This window comes from Tachypleus tridentatus, chromosome 8 (genome assembly GCF_004210375.1).
Source record: "Tachypleus tridentatus isolate NWPU-2018 chromosome 8, ASM421037v1, whole genome shotgun sequence".
Taxonomy (NCBI): domain Eukaryota; kingdom Metazoa; phylum Arthropoda; class Merostomata; order Xiphosura; family Limulidae; genus Tachypleus; species Tachypleus tridentatus.
In genome coordinates, this window is record NC_134832.1 from 90,166,617 (window position 1) to 90,192,632 (window position 26,016).

At 31.7% G+C, this 26,016-nt stretch overlaps 1 long non-coding RNA gene across 1 annotated transcript; it reads right to left on the bottom strand.

Moving 5' to 3' along the window:
* Positions 1 to 3,160: 3,160 nt before the first annotated feature.
* On the bottom strand, positions 3,161 to 7,935 carry LOC143222909 (uncharacterized). The gene is made up of 2 exons (XR_013012579.1): positions 7,742 to 7,935; positions 3,161 to 6,538 (listed from the first exon to the last, which is right to left on the bottom strand). It is a non-coding gene; the product is annotated as an uncharacterized LOC143222909 (long non-coding RNA).
* Positions 7,936 to 26,016: the final 18,081 nt, after the last annotated feature.

Here is a 26,016-nt window from a genome sequence, read left to right on the forward strand (position 1 = left end):
CACTGCACCAACGTCAGGGTTTCGTGAGCACTATACCCAAACACCAGCATCAGACACAATGTACACAACTCCTGTTGGGAACTTCCAACACTGGTACTTTGTTGACCCTAGCCCAAGTGAACCAGCCGACCGATCCAAGGAAGGACAACCAAAGGCTGCCCAACTTCAGGAATTCAAGTCCAAAGTGGTGTGTTTGGGTTGGACACCTCAACCACCAGGATTATTTCCTCCCCTTCATGGGTTTCCATGCACGGCAAATACGTGAGTGGATATTTAGATCCCAGAGGAGGTAAACTGAAAGAACAGAACCTTCCATGGGAGGTCCCATTACAGGAAGTACAGGAATCCACACTGAAGGGAATAAAACATTGACTGCAAGTTAAAAACAACAACAAAGGAGCAGGAAGGCCAATCATAAATATGAATACAGGATACCTGTTGTTTTCACTCCAAAAATATATATATATATAAAACAGACTTGTATGTAAAAAAGAACAACAATTTACTTAACAATATTTTTGCTAACGATATTCTTGGTTCTAATTAATTTATGTATATTTTGTTTCTATACAAATTAAAACTTCTTTTATTTATTTGTGACACTTGAATATGATACATTTAACAATAATGTTCAATACTTATGGACTTGAGTTACATTTGACCCAATTGGATATTTTACTATTCCTACTGTACACTCTCAAAACATAAAAAGGCTTGTATAAGGTCTTCTCACGCACAAAAATTGCCATAATTTGTGACCAAATACAACTGAATCCAGCATGCATGTAACTCATTAATTCGACTGACCCAATATTGAGAAAGGAATACTAAATAAAATTCAAAATCTATCATATGTAAGTACAAGAATCAGAGCAAGCTTTTAGTAAAACATAAAAGTGTTATGCAAAAAAAACCAGATGAATTACAAAGATATATCTGCATATTGATGATATCTGTTTTACTTAGATTAACATATTAAAGCACATGGTAATGCTCATGTGAAAAATAAGGTTTCTTTTTTGTCATTGTATAATTTCCACATTGTATTTGCACAGCCTTTCAAATGCATACCTAACGTTTTTGTAAATACCACCATATATATTGCACCTGTTACTTACTTTTATTTACCATGAAATGTTTCTAAATCAGTTATAAAGGATAAAATAAAAACATATTTAATAACTGACATCAAATACATAATACAATGTTGAATGGTACTCTCTAAAAAGTAAAAAAAAATGTGCTTTGTGAAAACATTTACATGAATGAAAACAATATCTAAAAATACTATAATAAACTTCTAAAATTGTGACTTGTGTATATGTCTTTTAAACTTTACACAAATTATGATGTTCGTATGTACAGAAGTTACATTAAATCTCATTATCACAGAACCATAAATTATTTCTCATGTAAATAACTGATAACCTGCATTATCCAATGATATCTAAACTTGGCTTTTAGTCATTTTTAAAGCTGTTCTCTGTTAGAAGCCCTTGCCCTTTTATGGTCTTCCAGCATATGATGAGAAATGAAATGTGTAATAATGAGTCTTCAAATAATAAAAAACAAACCATAAAAGAAACAAGAGTTTGTTAATTGTATTCTTAACGGATGCCACTTTCTTATCAAATAAGAACCAATATTTTGAGATGAACAGAAAATTCCTAACATAATGATTAGTGGGGAGTTATATGTTATCTTATCTACAAAGTTTTGGATCACTACAGCAAGTACTTTGAAGTGAAGGTGACAAAAAAAGTTCATTGCTCATTCAACACAAGACCACCTTGCTTATTTATTCAGTAGTTTTTCTTACAGAGTGTGAGTCAAAGTCCAGACATGATAGAAATCTTTTTTTAACAAAGTAGAACAAATTTGAAGTACATAAAATCTTTAAATAAATAGCTCACTATTCAAAATTGTGACTGCAAAGTAGTACTGTGGTTTGACTTAACAATAAAGAACATATATAACCCTCAAAGATCTTATCCAGTCAATACAATTTTTTGTCACATTTCATGTAAATGTAAATTTACTGATAGAACTTGTGGATGAAAACAAGATTCAATTATGTTGTCCATATGTATAGAAGTTACATTTAATCACATTATCCCAGAACCATACATTATTCCTCATGTAACTAGTTGATAATCTTTATCGAGTAATAACTAAACTTTGTTTTTTAGTCATTTCCAAAGCTCTTCTCTATTAGTAACTCTTACCCTTTTATGGTCTTGTAGCACATGATGAGAAATGAAATGTGTAATAATGAGTCTTCAACTAAAGAAAACAAACCATAAAAGTAACAATAGTTTGTTAATTGTATTCTTAATGAATGATAGTTTCTTAAAAAATAAGAACCTATACTTTGAGATGAACAGAAAATTCCTAACTTAATGATTCATGGGGAGTTTTATTGAGAAAGTTGCTTTATTCTTGGAGCTATTATAACCCCCAGAAATTTACTCAATGAAGAATATACAACTTAACACTGTAACAACAGTAAAGAGAGAAAAACAGAATTACAAATTTTGATTGTTTAATATATTCTAATTACATATACCAAAAGTGGAGATTTACAAAAAATTATTTGCAATGACAAAAATATCAACAGGAAGTTACTGTGTAAAACACACTAAGTGTGTATTTTATCTACCAATTTTTTGGATCACTACAGCAAGTGCTTTGAAGTGAAGGTAATAAAATAAGTTCATTGCTCACTCAACACAAGACTTCAGAAGTTTTTCTTACAGAGTGTGATTCACAGTCCAGTCATGATAGAAGTGTTTTTTTTAACAAGGTAAAACATATTAGAAGTACATAAAATGGAAATCTTCAGTAAAATAGTTCACTATTCAAAACTGTGGCTGAAAAGTAATACTGTGGTTTGACATAACAATACAGTACAGATATAATCCTGAAACATCTTATCTAGTCATATTTCATGTAAATGTGATTTTACTGATAGAGCTTGTGGATGAAAACAAGATTCAACATTAAAATACCACAGAAAAGAAGCTGCATAAATCTTGATATTTTGTATGGAAACAGAAAAATGTCAGGATGTTTAAGACAAATATAATAAGTTAAAGGTGGTGAAGTCTGAAGGTAAAGTCATCTGATACTCATCTGAATAACAAGAAGTAAAAGCAAGCTCTTGGAAATGCTGAACAAAATCTTCCAAACACACAACAAGTTGAAAAAAGTAAGTTACAAAAGCAAGAGGCCATAAGTCCTGGCTCTAAGGTAGAAAATGTAGAACAGAGCCAACCACTTCATGCACAATAAGAGTAATACAGCATGTAATAAAATAACACAAACAGGAAACTAATCTTGCATTATATTATTTAAAACCCCAATGCCAGATCAACTGCATTAACTTCATTTATCCCCCCCCTTCTAAGAACAAACATTAAAAATGTTAATATTACTTTGGTAAAGACAAAGTTAACACTTTTTCTAAGATTTAATATGAAATATTAGGGAATATCCTAACACAAACAAGAAATTAATTTTCTAGTATATGATTTGCAACACCAATATAAGATGAACTGACTGATATGATGAGGAAACAGTCGAATTAAAACAAAATTTGAAAAATAATTTCGCATTGTAAAAATATTTTGTCAAAATATTTAGCGTAGATCTTATTTATATACACACATATATTTTTCTTCTTTTAACTGTGAACGAGGTCTTAAGACAGACTTTACAGCAAGTTTTAGCACTCAATTTTTGTTAATTTTATAGGGTTATGAGTAGATATTTGATATTTTAATGAGCTTCTTCCATAATAATTTTGAAATCCTAATATCCAATTCAAAACATCAACAACTATTAAAACTTCTGTAATGGGAGTTAATATAACATAATTTATTTAATAACAATCATCTCTATGCATATAACAAAAGAAAAGAATCCTAACTTTTGTAAGTAACAAACTTTTAAGTCTTAAAATAAATATGAATCAAGCTATCATTCAATTTACTACTTGTCATTAAATTATAACAATCTCATGGAATTTTGTCTTTCACTTGTAATGCTGCTAAAGGACAAATACTAAAGAAACAAAGCTAAAAATATTTATCTTTAACTAAATACATCATACCATTGGCATTTTTTGTTGTGTTTTATTCAACCATAGCAAACATGTATTTCTATAATACTTGAGAATACGTTTTATCAGAATGATTAAAAGTCTTAAAAGATTTTAAGTCTTAAAATAAATATGAACCAAGCTATCATTCAATTTACTACTTGTCATTAAATTATAACCATTTCATGGAAATTTGTCTTTCACTTCTAATGCTGCTAAAGGACAAATACTAAAGAAACAAAGCTAAAAATATTTATCTTTAACTAAATACATCATACAATGGCATTTTTTGTTGTGTTTTATTCAACCATAGCAAACATGTATTTGTATAAAACTTGAGAATACGTTTTATCAGAATGATTAGATTTTAATTTTAAAATTTACCTTATGGTTTATATTCAATTAAAAGGTCTATGTTTGCATAAAAATATTGGTAGTTTAGCATTAAAACACAGTTGTCAGTGCTTATAAAACCAAGGCTAGCACGCTCTCTATTACTGTAGAAAACAAGGTTCTTTTGAGTATCAAACATTTTTTTTTTTATACTAAAATAAATATAACTTCAAAAACTTCAATGCAAAAACAAGTAATAATGGAAATGTTCAATATTTGCTGAAATGTTGTTGTTTCTTTATGTTAGGCTACAGAAATAAGCACTACAAATATTGCAGAATAGTTTTTACAAATAACATTACAACTAAGTGTAAGCTTGTTATATATATACCTATGTATATTATAAATTTGTATGTTTGTGTGTTTTGGAATTTTGCACAAAGCTACTCAAGGGCTATCTGTACTAGCTGTCCCTAATTTAGCAGTGTAAGACTAGAGTGAAGGCAGCTAGTGATCACCACCCACCGCCAACTCTTTGGCTACTCTTTTACCAACGAATAGTGGGATTGACTGTCACATTATAATGCGGATGTGAACCCACCACCCTCAGATTACTAGTCACATGCACGCCTTAACGCGCTTGGCCATGCCGGGCCGTATTATATATAAACTGATTTGAACTCTGTTATCAACAAGTATAATATATTGATATCAAATTAAGTAAATGAGGCCTTTTTAACTTTCAAGAATGAAATTAATGCAACATCATAATTAGATAACTATCATAAGTGTATTTGTATATATCATTTTGCATATTTAAATGTGTAGTAGTTTTGGTTAAATATGTTTCACTTGGGGGTAATTTGCATCAATGGTCATCACAATTATTGAGTAACAACAAACAATCTTTGATATTTTGACAAAAGACTATTAAAGACTTGCATTTAATGTCAGATCATAGATCTATTATAGTTTTCTATTTATCACATCATGATATATAAGCCACAGTAAGACAAATACATTGCAACACACAAATTCTGTACTACATCTCTAATTAAATGACATAAAACATATTTTTCAAACAACATACACAACCATTTTAACAAAAGTACATTTGTGATAAATAATAAGTCATTTACTTGAATTTAACACAGTTCAACCATCCCAGCCAAAAAAAAAAAAAAAACATTAAAAATGTTACATTTGCAACAATAAAGATAAAACTAACAATTCCTTTCACAGGTTTTCTCTGCACTTTCTGCAAATTCACCTTCCCATAATGCCAGTCTGTGCACAAAGACATGTTCATTCCATCCCACTTCTATCTCACTGACATATTTTTCAATTAGCTTACACAATTTTTTTTATATTTGTGAAGGTTTGCTCATCTATTTTCTACACTGCTAGAAAAACCAAAATATTTCCACAATACAGAGCATCAAATGCCTTCAAATTTGAGGTACAGGAATTTCATTTTAATGTAAGCATTTTCCAATTTGCTCAAATACACTGAAATTGTATTGGTGACAAATAAGTGACCAGTCACACATAATTTCCTCATTCAGTTCTGCCCTCTTTATACAAATGTTTTCACTTCCCACCATCCTTAAGACTGTCACCTAAGCTCATGTTTATACATGACATTGCTGCATACTAATAAGTACATGAAAATCCTCCACTATATAAAGTGTGACTCATTAATAGCACAGCTCACTCCCTCTGTATTCAACCATCATTATAAGAGCAAGAAATGATGCATTAAAGAAAGGGTGAGAATTGTGAAAGGAAGTATCCATCAGAAATACATTTCAGTCCATGAAAATGTTGAATGTTAAGTTCTATTCACATACAACTGGAATCCAGTGCTGAAATAATGAAAGGATCACAAAATCAAAATTTACTTCAAGAAGCACTCAAAAGGAACCAATAGCATGGGACATTGTATACAATGGAACAGTATGCAGACATACATATTCAATATTCTTTTGAAGTAGTTAAAAAGGTTTGGATATGCTTACATATAAATCTTCATTTTAGACAGGACCATTTCTAAAATGCAAGAGGAAAGCATACATGTGACCTTTAACTGTCTTTGGTCAGCAGGATCTGTAAAAGAAAAAGATGATTGTCTTTTTTAATTTCTTGAAAAATGCAGCTTCAGTGAAAGCATCATCCACACATTGTTTCTTTACAGACAAAGGAAAACCATGAAGAAGAATGAAAACTCGTAACATAGTCAGTGTAATCCATTAAGACAACACAGTAGCAAAAAAGTTTAATAAAAATGAAATGATGTTCACTGTATAATTAGTTGTGAACAAAGATGAGATCAGTTATATTTAATCAATCCCTAGTAAACTCTAACTTTTAAAGTGTCTACCAATTTTCAACTTGGAATTAAAATTTAGAAGAATTACTCAAAATTCCTAATGAATTTTTTTCTGTAAATTTATGGACATCATTTAGAAACATCTTCAAAAAACTAATTTTTCCAAATTTATTTCCAATACCAGTGCTTCAAAATCATATACTTTTTCTCTTATACTCCTAGCATTACAACAGTAACAATAAAGTCTATCCTTTTCTACTACTTCTGTACTAACTTACCATGCTAAGTTTTTCATTTCCTCTTATTCTTTTTGTGTTAAGTTTATTCTGGCCCTCACTACTGTTTAGTTTAGTGTAAAACCTCCTTTATAGCTGAGTTAATAGTCTTAGAAAACAAGCCAGCTACTACAGTATTTAAATGTAAACCACCCATTCCAAAAGCTCTCTTCTTCCTATGAACTTGATCGATACAAGTCCAGTCAGTTTGCTCATCCTTACCGTTTACTCATTAAAACCTAAACCTAACATTTAACCCTAGTGACCTACTTATAACTTCATTTACACAGTTAATTCTTGGTTATATTCTCCACCTGTTCTCCCACATAGCATAATCTAATTATTTTGTCCTCATTTACCCAACAGATTATTCTAACCATATATCTTGTCGATAAATCACCTACAACTTCCATATCTTTCTCTGATCCTTTTGTTTTCATTTTCTCCAACAGTTCATATGCAGAATCCAAATTCTGAAATTTGTTTGTCAACATAATAGGTTCATAACAAGTAAATTCGTTATTTTTTACTCTAATACTAATAGCACTCTTTCTATCTTCCTGAAAGGCATTGTTATCTGATATATCCCTTTCATATTAATAAATTATTCATCCTCTAACTAGTGCTTCCATTTCCCATAATCTACAATTCTTTTCGTTGCCTCTAACTTCTCCAATTATATAAATTCTACATAAAATCGTATACCTTCGTCACTAATTTTCTTTAGTACGTAGAGACCTGGCATACCTTGGTGCTTAAGGTACTTGGCTCGTACTCTTGAGGGACTAAAATGGGATTTACCGAACTTTATAACGTCCTTATGAATGAAAGAATAAAAGAGCGAGCATGTTATGTGACGGTTGGATTCGAACTCCCAATTCTTTGTTAATATTTATCAAATTTTTTCTTTTAATGTCTTGTGGGAAAACACTCATTAAAAAAAAGAATAACATATATGTATTGTTACCGGCATATTTTCTACGACTGTGATTGGACATCTACTAAGTAGAATTCAACAATGACGTACAAGTAATGACGTCAATACTGATTATACTATAGAGTAGTATCTAAGCAACGTTAAACGTAGGAAAAAGAATTTCAGAAATTTCATCAAGTACAACGAAGCCTAACAAATATTTATATTTCATCTTATACACAGAGAAGTAAGATATTATTATGGAATTAACATTAAGAAATATTATTTTTACTTAATTATATTTGCAGTCAAAACCCAACCCAAATGTATGAAAAATTTATTTTATCTCTAACAAATGTGAAAAAAACATGTACTATTATATCAAGAAACGAAATAATACAGCACTTTCTTTACACCACTTGTTTCCAACCGAAAAACCCTCAGTCACTGCTTCTGTTAATTACGATTGGAGAGGCTAAAGCGGTACGATTGTATCTGTAGGAAATAAAATCATAATGTAAAACTAATACAGATGTCCTTTTAATTTGGGTTGTACGAGTTCTTGATAGAGCCATTTCTAATGTAATACTGTATAGTAGAAAGAAAATTTGTGAAAATGAAACCAGCAAGAAATCGTTGTACTGATTCATGATGAGTAAAAACCCACTTGAGAAAAATGTATTCTAAAGTCGGCTGGTATTGGTATTAACACATTATTTGAAATGAAGGACAGTTTGACCGTAACTATAAAGCAGATATAAGTTTGTTTTTGTTTTTGAATTTCGCGCAAAGCTGCTCGAGGGCTATCTGCGCTAGCCGTCCCTAATTTAGCAGTGTAATACTAGAGAGAAGGCAGCTAGTCATCACCACCCACCGCCAACTCTTGGGCTACTCTTTTAGCAACGAATAGTGGGATTGACCGCCACATTATAACGCCCTCATGGCTGGGAGAGCGAGCATGTTTGGTGCGACCGAGATTCGAACCCGCGACCCTCGGATTACGAGTCGAACGCCTTAACACACTTGGCAATGCCGGGCCAAGTTACTCTATTGGAATGTTTTTCATAATTCTTAGACATAGTTTCTAGTCTTTTGTATTAATTTGGGTGAAAATATTCAAATTAATCAAAGATGTTGACCGTGGATATAAAGCAGACATGAGACTGATAAATGTTATTTAGTAGTGGTGTGATTTAAACATTCCAACTCAATACATTTAACTAATTGATCATTTAGATTTGTAAACATTACTTGTGATTTAAAAGTAAATTTATACTTCAACAGAAAAAAAAATGGAGAATTTTACCTATCGTCATAAAAACTTCCTGTGCAAACACAAATAAAACACCTTAAATATTTTCATGAAGATGGTTATGTTGATACTTTTTACAATTTTATTTAATTTTTTATTTAGTATATTTGGCACCACAAAATAACATCAACTGCCCTTGTGGATACATGTTAAGAGAAATCATGCCTGTAAGTTGTGAATATGGATATACTTTGTTTGTATTCATTTCATCTTTTCATGTAAAAGTTTGAGAGACATAATCTGTTTTGTAGAAATATGTCTATAATAATTTAATGAGAAAACTCTACATAAACTAAAAATACATTTGGTATCTTACCAACTTTAAAGCTCTGACTGAAACGAAGTGTTTTTGCTAGTTTAATTTTGAGTATATTTTACACGAGACGGGAATTAAAACACGACTACGAATATGAATTTCCTAACACAGAGACACAATGCAACTTGGAATAGATCTAAAGAATATGTTTTATTATAATATGCGAAGTAAGCAGTATATGCAATGAGGTTTTTGTGAATTTTAGTAAAAAGAAAATATTACAACAAGAAAACACCTATACTAATTACATCATGACATAAAAGACCACAGTTACGTAAAATTTCTTCGGGTCTTACAAATGACTATACGTGGTAGAAATGCTAGGTGTTGTTTAATGTCTAGTGTTGGTGTTCACTAATTGATGGCCCCATGTTCGAGCACAATGTATCGCTGAATACGTTCCATACTTTTAACTGAAGGGTGTTTTAACTACCTTAATCAGTGTCGTTATTCGGTTAAAAATAGTTACGTAAGAGTGGTAACTACTGCTAATAGTTGTCTGCATCTATTTGACAGTTGTAAATAAAGAACGGCTCTGTCTGAAACTTAGGAAGGACTTGAACTGGATTTTTAAACCTTCTGTCGTATAATGTGCCATTTCTTCAGCTGTTGTTTTGGAGACATTATTTCGGATGTTTTAACAGCTCTCTCTTAAGAAAAGTTATTATTATTATTATTCTTACAACCATCGCCAGTATCTGTTGTTGTGAGGACACCACTTCGAACACTTCCATGCCTGTTCTCTCTTCACTTATTATAGAAGTTAAGGCTGTTTATGCTATTATATTTTGTCACCATGTTTTTTCAGCCTACTTTTGCTCTTGTATTCAGCGTTTCGTTGCATCGAGTTTCAGAATAAATTTACGAATTTTATGCCATAAACGCAAACGAAACATTAATAAGTGCATTATGGGAAATACCATATGTCAAACTCTTGTTTACTATTTTACCGATGTATAGAGGGTCGAACGCCCTCATTACCTGGCCGTTTCTACATTAGAAGTTTTGTTGGGCCGAGTTGTTAACGCATTTTCTTTCCGATTATCACAAAATGAAATCAGATGTAAATTTGAATTGAACGTGAATTATATTAATAAATTTCATTTTCGCTAAAAATAATATTAACATTTTAATAACTGTGGTTCTGTTTTTTCATACTTACCGAAGCAACCTTAAACTCTAAAAATGTGTTTTCCTCACAACAAAACCACATCGGCTTATTTTTTGAGTCTACCGGGGAGATTTGAGAACCCCCGTTATCGTCTTGTAAGTCTGAATGCTTCCCGCTGTACCAGCGGCAGACTGTAGATTTGGCACATCATTTTTGATTTATAAGAAAGACAGATTAATATTTACATTAAATGTTACTATGAAAAACTATTAATAACTCTTTGAATACTCTTTCACTAACGAATAGTGGGATTCACCGTCCCATTATAACGCTCCCACGCCTTAAAGGACGAGAATATTTGGTGTAACGCAGATTCGAACCTGCGATCTTCAGATTACAAGACGGGTGCATTAACCACCTGGCCAAACCGGGCCGTTTTACCACGAATCTGCGATAAGAACAAAACATGCAAATACCGTTTTCTGAATTAAACACAAACAATCTGAAATAAATATATATGCTGGCCTTATGTACACATATCATACAGTCCACATATAAACTATTTATTAAAAAATAGCTACTTAGTATGTTTTCCTTTTAAAATTAATATATTATTCCAATTATACTTTTGTTGTTATAATAAAAATACAATTTGTTTATGATATAATTTCAAACTTTAACTTACTTTTTCATATCTATAAGTCTCAGGAACTTTTCACAGTTCCTGGTGGCTGTACTCAACCAGTTTCTTCTGCTCCCTCACTACTAGCAATTTAAAAAGGAGACAACCGTTAATTAAATGATTGATATTTTGAAATTAAGAACAAATTTACACAACTGGTTATCTTTGCTCTGCTCACTACGGATATCGAAGATTCTCTGTGTAATTATTTCTTGAAAGACGAAACTTATTAAACCGGTAAAACAAGGAAATAAAAGTCATATATTCCAGTATTTTGGTATTCATATCCATAAGAAAATCTTTTCGATATTTTGGATATTACTCCCAGGGGCAAGTGGTAAATATACGGACTTACAACGTTAGAAATCTGGTTTCGATACCCGTCATAGGCAGAACGCAGAGAGCTATTTGTGTATCTTTATCTTAACTTTATAAAGACACAGAAATTTGGTTAAATATATATATTTGTTTCATTAGAATAACAAAAAAGAATACCTTGGATCAAGCCTAAGGAAAGCTCCAAAGAAAAAGGTAAAATATCTCTATTTTTTGGTTGTCTAATATTAAAAGTACCAGCAAAATCTTTTAAAATTTGTGAAATGATTTTCTAAAATATTTATTTTATCATATAGTAGACCCAAGAACAAAACCGCCTCTACCTCCCACTTATCAAATTTGCACAGATTGCAAAACTGCAATACAAGCATCGAAAGTATGGAATTAAAAAAAAACCAACCTAAGTTCAGTTACTTCTCTTCGCCAGAACAACCACAAAAAGGTTTCTCAAGCAATTTCAATTCAAAATCGGAGAAAAGAAATCTGCAAAGAAAATATTTCATATCAATATATTTATTTCAACACATGAATTTCCACTTTCTAAAACTGAACTTCTTGTTCCTTTTCAAGCACTAAACAAAGTCAGATGTCTTAGTAAAAAACTAAACAGTTGGTTTATCTTCACGAAAGCAAACTGAATCTGAGTTTCGTTTCAAACTTTTAAATAATCAAGCTACATGCCGCAATAGTGGCAATAATTATATATTTTGTACAAATTGTATACAACTTCCAGTATCATATCCATCAGGATGTAACAATTCAAATAGTAGTCTCAAGCGATTTAACGGAGAACAATCGTCACAGTAACATTTCCCTTTTGGCTGTTAAATATTTAACAGTCTAAAATATTTAAAGATCCGGTCTAATAGTTTTAGAAGCAAAGCAGCATTATCATCAGTTAACAATAATTTTCAAAACTTAATTATTGAAGTAGAAGAAAAAAAGTCACATTTAATTCAATTGAAAACTCAATATACACACGGCATATTCATCTGATAAAAGCGACTAATCATGTACAAGTTGTAAATAAACATCTTCAACTCTTTTCTTGTCAGAGCAAATAAAGACTACATGAGCCTAATATTTAAAGCCATAGTTATAGAGAACCACGAGAAAAATCCTGGACATTAGAAAACTAACACATATCTTATACTCTGTATACCTAACCATGTTCTTACCAAACGAAAGTTAGTTAAAAAGGATCAAAATGTAGAAAGGAAACCATATTTATTATAAGCCAAATACATTGAAGACAAAGGAAAATCTTGTTCATCATCTCGTCGCAATCTAACAGCTAGGTTTCTTTAGTTAAGCTTGGAAACAAATCAACATATTTTGGACTGTGTTTTAAATGATAATGAGCTATTGTCACCTCATGATAGAATATAAAATAATCTGACAACTGGAATAGACTACACACAGACATAATAGGACAAAAATCGAATCTCACATCACAGCCAATCAATTCTGCAAACTTAGTGGAATCGCTAATTTACAACCAACACCACAATTGGGTAATGAAGGATTAAAAAAGTGAAATCATTTATATTAGTCTTATCCTATAGATGTACGTCTCAACGAACATTTGAATTAAACATCACCCTCACGTGCTGTTATTGATTATACTAGGCTAAACACGAAAGTTGGGAGTGTGAACACCTTTTGAGTTCTTACACTTTTAACATTCAGAAGCATTCCCGTACCGTGTCTAATAAGCGTATTTCAGATTTTAAAAAAAAATTATTACAAGTCTCGTCATATTCTCACAAAGAAATGTGTCTCTATTTCATGATTCATTAAATCTGTTCACTTTTTGCTATTTCCAATTGTTCCCGGATATCATTGACTCTAATACTTCATGCTTAACACAATATTTTATACTGTATTTTGTTCATGTACACACTCTGCTATGACCAAAATTTTAATATTTTCATATCTTCTACATGTTAATGTATACAATATTTTAGATCACGTTTTGTTTCTCCATTACAGTTTCTTCCACGTAGAAAGTCATATTTATACATTTAAATATTTTATATTTACCGAATGTTACTTTTTGTATTACCTAAAATCTGATTTATCTTTGTTATCGATTAAAATATAGGTTAAGATATTTGGTGATTTTCAACACGTTAAACAAAATAATAATTAAACCTGCAACATAAGACACAAGAAACATTCCTTTTAATGCTTCAGTAAAGAAGTACTTTAGGCTCAGTAAAGCAATGAGTTAGTAAACAACAATCTATATATATAATGAAGTGATTTAGTTTGGGGAGAACGTACAACGCTTTTCGAAAGAGTGTTGGTCTGTCTTCTTTAGATATGGTATTTAGCAAAGAAATACATGGTATATATACAAAAGGTACAATGAAAAGATTATATATAAATGTCAAGGTTGGTAAAGTCTATGGTTGGTGAATGAACGAAGCGAAATATGGTTGATATTGCTAGAGACATTATCACGGTTTGGAGAAATGCCGTTTGGTTTGTTGATCTCTGTAGTTTCTAAACAGTATATTTTCGTTTTCAGTTGCAGGATAGCGTACGAGATAAGTGTACAGTTACAAGGTATTTTGTGACCAGGCTCAAATGGCTGGCATATTAAAAACGATATCTGGAATTCATCACTACTCATATGACCTTTATATTATTTTTATGATTTAGTTACAAGAAATGTGATATTTGTCTATTATATTTCACAATACATTCCTATGGGATTCTACGTATATGATATATTTTGTTCCTTTATTAGTAGTTATTTAGGGTTAGAGAATAAGACGTTTATATTATTTCAAGCTTTAATATCATTTTCCATTTTTTAAAGAGGCTGGTAATTTCATAAGAAATTTCTGGTATGAAATGGTTTGTTTGTTTCTGTTTTTAATTTCGCGTAAAGCTACACAGGAGCTATCTGCGCTGCCATCCCTAATTTAGTAGTGTAAGACTAGAAGAGAGCATGAAATGGTATGCCGGTAGAATGGATTTGGTTGTTATAATATATTGTGTGGTTTTGAACGTTAATACAAGCCCTATTATATAAGTTTGGCTAAACCTTTAGGTAGTACTACATTTTCTAAGTAGTGCAATTCAGTTCTAAATCTTCTTTGTGAGTTCAGTGATTGTAGGATTCACTTTCTAAAACCAAAAAATAATCGTTCTATTCATAACTTACATACATGTATTTAAATATCTGTGTGCGTATAACATGGAATAATTCGTAAAGATACCAGTTAAAAATTTCTTAGAAGTCAAATTGTTAATGAAAACAGCTTTATATTATTTTCTCTTCAGGTTTAAAATCAGACAAAAACCAATCACAATGTTACTGAAAAAAAATTTGCCTTTGTCAGGATACTACATTTTTTCCTAGGGCAATCAGTGACACCTTCTGTGAGCTCCAAGAAAAATCAGTTCCTCCAGAGGTTGTGACAAAAGGGACGCTTAACATTGCATTTTGTAATGCCGTGATAATAGTAAAACGTGTACATGTCATTAATCACGAGAATAATTATAGAATCTGTAGGATACAAAACAGAATGAGATACCAACTTGAAAACAAGAAATAAAAGCATTTTTTACCTTCATTTTATTCTTGTATGCTCTTGAAACAAAACACGTTAGAAGACTCTTCACCAAACATCTAATTTATTAATATATTTCGTGAGTGAAAATCTAACTAAATATGAAGGGATGATATGTTCAGTTGATTAATTTCAGTTTGATTCATTAAAGGGAAAACAAAATTATTGAGACAAATATAATGAGATGATCCCTCAGAAAATAATGTAACCGTTAAATTGAAATTACAATAACAAACAGGTTGAACTGATAAAGATGCCATATCAAAGAACGAGGTTCGCCATGGCCAGGTGGGTTAAGGCATTCGACTCGTAATCTGTCGGTTACGGGTTAGAATCCCTGTCGCACCAAACATGCTCGCCCTTTCAGCTGTGGGGACGCTATAATGTGAGGTTCAATCCCATTATTCGTTGATAAAAGAGTAGCCCAAAAGTTGGTGGTGGGTGGTGATGACTAGCTGTCTTCCCTCTAGTCTTACAATGCTAAATTAGGAACGGCCAGCGAAAATAGCCCTTGTGTACCTTTGCACGAACTTAAAAAAAAGGAAGGACGATACGATGTAGTTATTAAAGTCATAGTTTACCTCGTGTAGAAGCTGCTGTTATTGTGTTTTGAATTTAATTATTTAATCTAGTAGATTCCTTACTAGATATCAAAGCAAAACTAGTTTAGATTTAATTTTGTAGAAATTAGCATTTTTTTATCTTAACTTAGGTGAATCTTGGGCAATCAACAATAAAAGCTGTAATGAACAAGGAGAATTACTTCCTTCGGAGATTTTCATGCCCAAAAGGTATGTATTCTCAAGTAAATCCTGACTTTTAGCTAAGTGGCTGCCAGGACGCTCTGCTCACAATACCCGGAAAGCTGTTTTGAGCTCCTGTCACACCAAACACATTCAACTCGTTTAGCCGGAAGGGAAAATTAAAATATGACGGTCAATTTCATTATTCGTTGATCTAAGAGTAACCCAATAGTTGACAGTGTTTGGTGTTGACTAGGTGTCTTTCCTTTAGACTACAATTGCTGAAAAGATGGTTGGTGTATATAGCCTACGTGTTGTTTCGCGCAAAATTTAAAAGAAACCAAATCAAATAGACTAACTATCGAAAAAAATTTAAAATTATAAAAATATTTTAAAATAGTTTCTTAGCAAATATGTAACAGTTCATGTATATTATATATTGTTGTTCTTAGTTGTTTTTATCTCACCATAGTGAACTTATGTTTTGATAAGAATGTGTACTATTGATGATTATAATCTGTTATCAAACAGAAAAACTGTTAACTTAAAATTCAATGAAAAGTATGTAATCCAATGATATAATTAGGTTTCATAGTTACTTACATAATCTATGTATTTCTTCAAGTACATTGCACCTTTGCTGCTTGGCTAAAACCAGTTAAACGCTACCTGTCATATCATCTTTGCCGTCAACATCTTGTAGAGTCGTTTTCACTTATAATTTGTTTTGGGATCTTAATTCTTGTATTTTTGATTCAAGCAGACGAATTTGGTAACACATGTTTTATGTGACCCTATAATAACCATAATTCGTTATCTATTCCACCATATAAATATTCAAGTACGTTTAATAATCATTTGACGAACCTCAACTACTGTTTGTCTCTATACACAATTGCAACCATTTTTCATTATAAGTAATTTTAGTGTGGGTATTATAGTAACTTGTGAATGAGAGCAGAGAAGAATATGTTAACTCCATTACATCTGCAATATTCACTGTTATCGAGAACCTCTGTATAATACCAGGACTTCACAGTTTGACTGATACACGACAGATCTAGTAGTTATTGAAATACTGTTCATACTGTTATATTGTCTGAACAATAATTGTTTTAGTGTGGATCGTGATATTTACCAATTTTATCTAAGTTGTTAACGATTAACACTAAGGTACTGATTTATCAATATAACACAAATCATTTAAATAAATATTGATCTTCTCTCATACAATTCAATTTTGTGTAAATATACTATGACAAATTAATTATTTGTAAGTATTGCTTCTATTCCAGTGACTTTGTCCTGAAGAAAAGATCTCTTATGGAGAGGATACAGAACAGCCTCAGTAGTGTGTTTCGTCGCAAACATCAGAACAAGCAGAAAAGAATGACAGATCCTCTCGACCAGTCCTGGTGTCACGACTCGTAAGTTCTAGGTTTTTATGAATTAACTAGGATACCGTATTTTCATACTACATATACTCAACGTAATGTATAGCTTTAAAAAAAAAGTCTGACTGAACTTATCGCTTCTTACGGCCCTCTCAGGAACATACATTTCTTACTACTACAGTTTACCCGAAGGATGAGCACTAAAGCTATTGCGATAAATGGCTTTGTGGACAACGTTGTGTGCCTTTTGAATATTTTTTCTCATACGAGTGAAAGCTATACTGACTATTTAACTCTATTTTACCTGAGACTAAATGTCTAGAGGGTGAATAACTTGAACATCCAATTGACATTTAGTAGGCGTTTTCTTTTGTTTTGCATGAGACTCTCGTTCATTTCAACACGAATATTCTCAGGTTGAAAACTGAGAATTCTTAATTTTCCAACTCTTCTGGAAAGTCTCTCAGTAGCTTGATACCAATATTTTCAATTGATGGATATTCTATGCTGACAAGGGCTAAATGGCAAGTCAGAATCACTTAACATTCCTAATTCTAAACAACTGACCAACTACTCATTGCCATAAGAAACTTTAGCCATCTCTTATAGACCCGAATAATGGGACTGACTGTCATTACTATAACGCGAGCACAACCGAAATTACGGGCTGTATTTAGCTGCATTGTGGCTCGAATATTAAACACTGAGAAACGCAATCCAGCATACTGAATATCAGCTACTGCTGGCCCGTCCAAGTAGAATATAATAAGTATAAATTAATGTTATCTTTTAATCTCTGAAAGGATCTGTTTGAAGGAACAGTGATGTGAAAAATGCAACAGATTTTAATATGTCCTTTGGGTAATCGACGATTTCTAATTTAAAATACGTTTTATATTAAACTTTAAACTTGTATTGACTTTGTATGTCATACAGCTTCATTGGACGTCTTTGAACAGCCATGTCGTAGTTTCTTTTTTGTTTATTTCTTACTATCATCCGCGTGGCATGACAGTAATTGGATGTCTCACCTTTTTTAATCTATGCTTGTATAAAAGGGAAACAACAATCTGTGCTTTAACAACATTTTTTCTCTCCAAAACACACTCTTGTAGCAATGATAATGAAGAGAGCAAAATCGATAGCACACCCATTGGGGGTTACACGACTGGTCGTGTCATTGAATTTCAAAAGAATGGAAAACGTATTGTGGAAATAGTAAAGTCTGGGAATAAGCCATATGGATTCTTTATTGCTAAGGGGGATGTTAAACAACAGTAATGGTAAGCAGTCTCTTGTATGTATCAGAATAGCGTTTCTTTTATTATTATTATTACAGTAAAAGATGACCTGGAGAGATCACCCATTTTAATCATTTACACCACTTTATGGTAGTGTGTTGTCTGTCTATAACTTAGTTACTAGACACTAAAATGTTGTCACTTAAGAAGAAACGCTTAGCATTGCAATTTGTACTGCCGTGACGTTAGTGAATCGTGCACATGACACGAATCACGAAAATAATTATACAATCTGTAGGATACAACACAGCATGAAGTAAGAACTTGAACGGCAAGAAATAAAAATATTTGTTACTATTCATTTTGTTTTTATCTGCTCTTGATATAAAACACGTCAGAGGTCCCTTCACCAAACATCAAGATGGTTAATATATGTTGTGAGTGCAAATCTAGTTTGTTTGTTTGTTGTTGAATTTCGCACAAATCTACTCGAGGGCTATCTGTGCTAGCCGTCCCTAATTTAGCAGTGCAAGACTAGAGGGAAGGCAGCTAGTCATCACCACCCACCGCTAACTCTTGGGCTATTCTTTTACCAACGAATAGTGGGATTGATCGTTGAATTATAACGCCCCCACGGCTGAAAGGGCGAGCATGTTTAGCGCGACGGGGATGCGAACCTCAGATTACGAGTCGCACGCCTTAACACGCTTGGCCATGCCGGGTCGAGTGCAAATGTAAAGAAAGACGATAGGATTATGTGTTCAATTTATAATTTTTAAGTTAATTATTTATAGGGGAAACAAAATTATCGTGGCATAATCCGGCAGAAAATAAGGTAACGGTTAATTTAAAATTACAATAACAACAATTTTGAACTGATGATGATGATGTCGTATTAAAGGTCGATATGATGTTGTTATTAAAGTCAGGATTTAACTAGTGAGAAGTTGTTGTTATTGTATTTTGAATCTAATTATTTAGTCTAGCAGGTTTTGCATCGTAACTGAAACAATTTTATCTTAACGTTCTAAAATTTCGCTTCAATAGTTTTGAGCCCGACTTGGCCCGGTGGTTAATACATTCAAATCGTAATCCGAGGGTTGCGAGTTCGAATCCCCGTCACACCAAACATACTCGCCCTTTCAGCCGTGGGGCTGTTATAACTGACGGTCAATCCCACTATTCGTTGGTAAAAGAGTAGCTCAAGAGTTGGCTATGGGCGGTGATGACTAGCTGCCTTCCCTGTTGTATTACACTTTAAATTAGGAACGTCTAGCATAGATAGCCCTCGTGAAGCTTTGTGCGAATTTCAAAAACAAACAAACTTTATTAGTTTTACACTTTGCGCTTAATATGGTTTGAAAAATAAAGTTTGTAAAATAGTTAGGGTGAGCATAGTGCAGATAGTCCTTTGTTAAGATTAAACGCGCACGCACACAGATTCACCCGAATTGTCGTAACAGATTGACTAATGTATGGTTTAGCATATTCTTCACTCAAAGCCACCTATAGAATAACTGCGCATAGCAGTTCCAAGTTTTAAACTTATAAGATAGAAGTTAATTACTCAATAAGACCATTGTCCTTTTCAGCCTTCTCCAGAGCAACATCCTGCCCATTTAACAGTTTCAATAGGTAAAAACATAGAAATTATTCGATATGACCTAATATGTTGTTTTCCCTCCTGAAGTTAACAGCCAAGAACAAGTCCATAATTTGAGGGATAAGTAATGTAATAAATATACGAATTGAGCACAGTCGATAAGGACCAATTTGCTCAGAGCACATTGTATTACCAACAGTTATATAACAGAGTCTAGAAAAAATTGCGTTATCATGCCTACATAGTTGTAAGTCGCTATTCCATGTGTCTTTCATTGATCTGTTGTTACTTTAAGGAATGTTTTTGTTGTGAAAAGAAAAGAGGAAGGATTTTAACTGGTTAACGCGATCTAAATATTAAAACATTTTCTTTTCTTATACGGACAATATGTTTTCAAGCTATTTTGTATTCGTGTCTTACCTCACTAACATTGTTGAACAAAGCAAGTTAGCAATTCATAGACGAATTTTAGTAAAGAAGATAGACTAAATAGCAAAAATCACTATAAAGTGTATAAATATATATATATATATTGTTTTAATAGTTTCAGGTGTTTACGTGACTCGTCTGAGAAATTGCGAAACATTGATTTCGCTCACCGGGATCCTTGATCCCGGTGACGAAATTTTAGAAATAGATGGCGTCAGTATTAACCAAAAAAATATCACAGAAATCAACAATATGATAATAAAAAAAAAAAATACGCTTCACAACCCTGTCTCTTGTAAATCGGAAAGAGAAATGAATACAAATAACATAAAATGGATTTTTCATTATAAATAATAATTTGTGTATTTATATATGTTTAAAATTGTAAGATAATAAATTAAGAACAGTTTAAATTGTATTGTTTATTGTATTAAATGTATTGCAAAATTTTGTTTTGGATTTTATTGTTCAAATGATGAAATAACACCAACAGAATTCAAGACAGACAATACAAAATTTTGTATTAAATTTTATTGTTCAAATGATGAAATAACACCAACAGAATTCAAGACAGACAATACAAAATTTTGTATTGGATTTTATTGTTCAAATGATGAAACAACACCAACAGAATTCAAGACAGATTTGCTACAGAGGAATCAATCCAGAAAGAGATATAATCTTACGAACAAAGCTTCACTGAATATAATCAATATATAATTAATACAATCAGTTTAAATCAGTAATTTATCAGTTAATTAACTTTTCTTACCAATCAATTAAATCATCCTGGAAAAGGATGATACTGTAGAATAATTGAAACGAACTCTTAGATATTAAATTAACTCAATAATGATTTTCGGTAACATGATTACAATAAAATAATCTGGAAATATTTCTTTTTAACAATTTATTAATTTTCTCACAACGTAGATTGTGCAGTATTACCTACACACAATGACACTATTCACATCGCATTTTCGAAAACATTAGTCAATCTCGGTTGTGTCATCTTCTAAACCAAATTAGAATAATTTAAAAATAATTAAAGACAGTCGTTATCATTCATACACTTTTCAAGCTTTTTATCTAAACTCTTATGTATTGCTTTTTCAACGTCTGAAGATAACCCATTCCAAAGGCCAACCAAACTCTTAAATAATTAAAACTGCCTTAGCTGAAGATGATTCCTACCAGTCCATAAGTTATACCTGTGTCTCCTAGTTCTACTATTTTCGTTGGCAAATATGGAAAAAAACAAACGATTATGCATCAGTACCTCCACGTATGACAAAACAATATTTTCTTTTCTTTTAGTGTGCTTTAAAAAAGTCCGCACTCTTAATTTTTAAATTTACAAACAATCTTTTCTCATATTTTCATTTCTTGTTTCAACAACTTTTTAATCTTATGAATCTCGTTTCATACCAGTCAATTCAAATTTCTTAAATTTGTGATGATTTTAATAAATCTTATATCTTAAACTGTGTGTGAGTCAACCTGTTTATTGTTTCCTTGTAGCTACCCTTTTCATTCTATAAGGAATATGTTTATCTTGAATATTGAAGAATTTACCTTTAAAGAGTTTGTACATGTGATCAGTGTCGCTATATAACTCAGTTGACCAATTCAGAACAGATTATTCTTGTTGCATCCTTTCAATTTCTTTTTTTAAATTATGACCCAAATATCGTTGTTATTTATCTCTATTTGCAACAGAACATTTCACCCGAGAGAGCACTTACCATACGCATCCATACGTTCTCCAATTTCCATAATCATTTCTGTGTTTGAAGTTAAGAATAAATTCAACATAGCTTTATTTCAATAGGTTCCTTGACTAGTTCCTTAAGAAGCTCAACAGTTTCCAAAAGTATTTCTCCCTCATGGTTTCATTAAGAGCTGAAATCTTAATCTGATTGTAAAGATTCTCACTATTTTCATCAGTACTATTGTGGTTTCTTAGAAATTCCCACTAAAAGGCCTTTCCTTCTATATCCACTAATAACGACCAAAATGAATTTTATCTCCAAACTAATATCCTTAATTTGACCATATATTACTATTAGGCATATCTTTTAAAAAATGCACTTTATTGATGAATGAGTTGTATGCAACAGACATGTCGAAGTTGAAGTGGTTTGAATATTAATGTTATACATTATTCTAATTGTTAAAAGTTTTCATGGGACTAGATATAGTATTATAAATATAATATGTTTAACATTTATTTCTGACGATAAGTACATTAATATAATCTCTCATTGCCAGCTTGGTGCATAAGTTAATTCACCCATGATTTGTGACAGACGTTTATAATCAACAAGAAGTTGAATAAACTATCACTACATGTAAAGCCATCACTTAAATTCAGATTAATACAATTTTAACTTCATAATATGTTTACTATAAATGTTTCCTGGAGGTTATCTTTTATACTACGTGATGCTTTCTATTAAAATTTTACAATTAACGATTCATTAGAATTTCTTTGGTGGATTTAATATTTGGGAAACATAACAGGAGTTCATCTACTAGATGGTGATGGTGATTTCAGAATTATGACTATTGGCGGGAGGAAAGGTATTCATGTTCTATTTAAACTATGTTAATGACAACACTCGGAGATAATCCAGGTAACAACTTTCCAAACTCATACACGCAATACAACAAGTCCTCATTCATCAATGTTCTGTTGTATTATTATTTAGGTTTATGTACACCCATAAAATAAAGAAAGGAAGAAAAAAATGTCTTCATTGAACTACTAACTAACCAGTACTTGCTATTCCTGTTATTATGTGCCCATGTTTTATCTTATTGGGCAGAACTGTTGTACAGTGTGTTTCTTACGAATTCAGAAAAATGAATGTCGTATCTTCATCGCCACACATTATAAAAACGTAATACAGCTATAACAATAAATAAGTAACAACGAACACACGTATAATTCATTTTGAATTCGTAGGTTGCTAAGTATGCAGTCTACACGAACTTTTTGTACGGAGTACCTGTTCGACGGATATCTATCTACTAACAGTTCCATTGATAAATAAATAAAATTCGTGGCAGGTACTTCGATTTAACACTTTGCATCTCAAGAAGAAATGTAAAGCAATCGAGGGCACTCAGAAGAGACCTTTTCTTCGCCTTACTTGAAATAAAATTTAACTGGGCTAGTGATTGATAATTAATAGCGAAGCCGAAAAAATTTAAAGTTTACGAGTTTGTAATACAATCTGGTGGCAAAGGTCCAATGGTGGCATTTTGAAGATTAGTTGCTCGATGTTTGGGGCGTTTGGCACTAATATGAAAATACTGTAGGGTACATCCGTGGTTAAGTATAAAAAAAGCTACCTGTTTGTGTTCGGTCACAACTTTAACAAAGTTAGTTGGCAATACTGTGGTCTTGGAATGAATTCTGTGAGCAGCGTGGAGTTACGTGTAAGTTGTTGTTTCCAGAGAATGTCGAATTCCAGCAGGAGTTAAGACAAATGAACGTTCTTAATAAATATCGAATACAGGCAACGTGAACTTTAGGTAGGAGAGCATTGAACGTTGATATCTACTTTCCATGGTTTACATACATATGCATGGTCCTGGAGTGTTGAAAGCTGCAGTAACATGCCTCCTCGGTGAAGAATTTTGGTTTTTCTGGATTCAACTGAAACGTTAGGATTGAACTGATCGATGAAGACAACATGGCAGCGATGACTTCTCAGTCTAAACACTTCAGATACTAGTCGAGGAATGAAACGAGGTCTATTGATATCAATTCGTCTCTGCATTTATACGCTTCTAACGGTAAACTAACAGGTCACGTGATTAATCTTATTCTTGATAGGTACAAAACTACAGAATGGAATACCTTACAGGGCGGTTAATGCGTGAGAAACACTACCGCATTGATTGAATCAGCATTGAACGGGAAGTAGTTTCAACAGGAAAAATAACGATACGTGGGTATCATAAGGGATTTCTTCATAGTAGAAATAATTAAGCCTGATTAGTTAGAAAAACAGAAATAGCTATGAGGTAAAATAAAAGCGATATTAATTTATAAACTTTATTTTGAAAAATTAAAAGAATATTTTATTTTGAAAAAATAAAAAGTTTAAAAATTTACTGATTAAAGAAAATCTATTTCTTCTTGGTTGCACCATTTTCTTTTTCTTCATTTCTTCGTGGAATTCTCGGTAACATCGAATGACATTTTATAACCGCACTCTAGGTCTTGATCATGATTCATAATTAAGTCTGTAGCAGTTTCCACTGCCCGAAACATTTTTTCAAGTTCCTGCAAGAGAAATTAAGTATATCAAAATATACTTAAATTACATTTTTCTTTTCAGAATAACTTCAGACTGCAACATGAAACATTTATTTATTCTAAATAGCTTGAAATGTACAAAAGTACACATCTGTTTATACTTGCAGTATTGTTGCCCTTTTGAATCATATTTAACTGATATTCTCACCATAAAATTTGTAATTTACTTGGTAAATGTGGAGATCAAATTATCCTGCTGAATCACATAAGGCCACTTGTGTGTTGCTTACAAGCATACCTCATAAAATCTTGTTATTCCTTATTTTATGTAATCTAACCTAAAAAGCTTACAATTTTCAGGCCTTAGACATTTTTGTGATAATAAGTAAAAAATAAATAAAAAACAATAACTTGCTTGCTTACTTAAGGCTTTCTTTTCTGCCATCAATTGTCAATGAAATGTAAGCCCACCTTCTAACACTAATGGTTGTGCTGCATTAAATATTTTATTGATCTAAATAAAATACAAGATAATAATACACAAAAAACCAAACAATGGCAAATAACTATCTATTTTACTACTTTATAAGAGTAGTAATAAATGTTGCTAATAAATTAAACTCAGCTTATTGATGTGTTTGCATGGGAATAAAGTTTGAATTTCAAGTGAAAATAGACAATTCTCTTACAGAAAACAATTTATGTAATTTGATAGATTAAAACCTTACTTCCTATTGAATATAAAAATACAGTATTAAACACAGAGATAATTTATGGCAATTCTGAAAAACAGGATTTGATAAGTCAGTGTGAATGTGAGGTATGATTTCCTATTTTGTAGGACATTAACTAAATAAAATTGAAAACTATAAACATTATTATTTGCCTGAACACTGATAATATTATAAACAATTTATTTCAAATTTAATATTTCTTGGAGGTTTGGTAAATACCTTAAAAAAGAGGGATGTCAAGAAGAAAAGTCACAATTCTTGTACTGAGGGAAGTTCATGATTTCTTTTAATTTTGCTTTATAAAATTAA